Raw genomic sequence first — 2,418 nt, forward strand, 5'->3', positions numbered from 1 at the left:
ATTGCAGCTCATTAGCGCTCATCACAGCTGGTTTGTCGTGTGTTTGAACCCTCCCCTCAGATTACGAGGCCTTTGGACTGCAGGTCCAACACGATGGTTTATTTAAACCTACGTGTTGGACTTTATTCTCGTGGCAGCGTTTTGCCGCTTCTCACGCAAATAAGGCAGGGGGGCATGCAGCTGTTTGGCCGGCTGATTAAATGTCACGGCATTAAGGGCCATTATGGAGCTTATTCAAATGAGAGAGAGGGGAAAGAGAGAAGGGAGGGAGAGGGGGTAGAGAGAGAGAGGGAGCGAGAGAGGGAGATAGAGAGAGAGAAGGAGAGAGAAAGAAAGGAGGGGAAAGGGGGAGCGAGAGAGAGGGGGTAGAGATAGGAGGGAGAGGGTAGAGAGAGAGAGAGGGGGGAGAGAGAGAAAGAGGGGAGAGGGGGAGAGAGAGAGTGAGAGAGAGGGGAGAGAGAGAGGAGAGAAAATGAGAGAGAGGGAGAAGTAGGGAGGAGAGAGAGTGAAGAGAGAGCGGGGAGAGAGACGGGAGAGAGGGAGAGGCGGAGAGAGAGGAGAGAGAGGGTAGAGAGAGAGAGAGAAAGAGGGGGTAGAGATATGAGGGAGAGGGTAGAGAGAGAGCAAGAAAGAGGAGAGAGAGAGAGAGAGAGAGACGGAAGAGAGAGGGGAGGGGGGAGACAGAGAGGAGTCTGGGTAATGTCTAGCGTGGGGTTCTCCACCAGAAGTACCTCAATTGTGGTGAGACTGGGGTCTGTAATTTATGTTTCTGTAGAACAAGCCAATGGAGAAACAGATAAGATATGGAACTAGGACAGGGTAACCACTATTTCATAGCATTTTATTTTTGTTTGTCTGCAAAATCACAAGGCTCCAAATATATTTCTTCAAATGCTCTGGAAAATGAGTATGGTTTATGGGACGAGGGGGTTGTCAACTCAATGCCTCCTGTGTTTGCCGTCAGATCTATTTAAAGTCATATTAATATCGTTCTTGCATGAATAGTTTTGGTTACTCCATGAATTTGTCAATCGGTATTCAGTGTTGTTGTGTGTCCTGAATTCATCTGAAGGCTCCCCAATAGTGATGGGTCGTTTGCGACCAAATCAGATTAGACAATTTGTCTCTATTGTTCGTTCTCCCAAACTCGACTCCCACTCGCTGACTGGCTGTTCACTGTGTTAAGTTAGCAGAGTGGTGAAGAGGGACTGGCCTGGACAACAACATCCCAATTCCGAGATTGTTTGAGAACGAGGGAGGAGCTGAGTCTGACTGACTCAGCTGAACGAACGAACGAATGAACGAACGAACGAACGATCAAACGATTCTGAACGATTCTTCTTGGCAAACTGACCGACGCAAACTGAATCATAACTACTGTAAACACGTTGAAGTCTGAAACATTTACTGGATCAATTATAGTGACAGAGGGAGAAGAGAGAGCACAAGAGAGAGAGAGAGAGAGAGAGAGAGAGAGAGAGAGAGAGAGAGAGAGAGAGAGAATAAGGACAGAGTTCAGGGGGAAGAAAAAATACATTGAGAGTAAGAGAAGGAACGAGAGTGGGAGAAATACTACTTAGTAGAGTGGACTTTAAGTCAACAACATTCAAATGAATCCTAGAAAGGGCTTGAAAGCTGATTTTGGCTGCTGACTGTTTCTGTTGACATTGCGAAGGTCATGAAAAAACTGCTGCCAGCATCTCGTCTCATAGAGAGAGAGAGAGAGAGAGAGAGAGAGAGAGAGAGAGAGAGAGAGAGAGTCCCTGAGTTGGCAGAACCTCAGCAACTACCGTCTGCTCCATAACCATGGTAACATGAACACAAAGGAGGGGCCAGGGCCAGGGCCAGCAGAACCGTCTAGAACAACCTTAAGACCCTCTAGAACAACCTGCAGAACCAAACTGGTCGGAACTTCTCCATACTTCTCAGAACACGCTGACCCTTCCACAACATGGTCTGCTGCAGTACCGACCCTCACCCTTCCACAACATGGTCTGCTGCAGTACCGACCCTCACCCTTTCACAACATGGTCTGCTGCAGTACCGACCCTCACCCTTCCACAACATGCGCATGAAGCATGCTGTATATGTTCGACAACATGCTACTTCCTATGTTAGAAAGTAGCTTGACAGTTTCCGGCAAAGGATTTCAGGACCTATTTAAGAGTTTAGTTTTCCAGGAGTTCCTCATCTCCCAGGCGGCCGGGACAGAGCGGTGACCCGTGGTAACGCGTCCTGCCGTTGTCTCGGTCGGGAGAAAGTGGGCCACAGCCGGTGCTCATCTCGGCCACTTAACATGCGCAGCGTTCTGCTGCGCACGCTAATTAAACAATTATGCAAATGAGGGAAACATATGACAGGTCATTCTCTAATAAAATGATCCAGCAGCAGGCGACAACACTACCTTCCATTAGACCA

This window comes from Micromesistius poutassou (genome assembly GCF_964030765.1).
Source record: "Micromesistius poutassou genome assembly, chromosome: 8".
Classification (NCBI taxonomy): domain Eukaryota; kingdom Metazoa; phylum Chordata; class Actinopteri; order Gadiformes; family Gadidae; genus Micromesistius; species Micromesistius poutassou.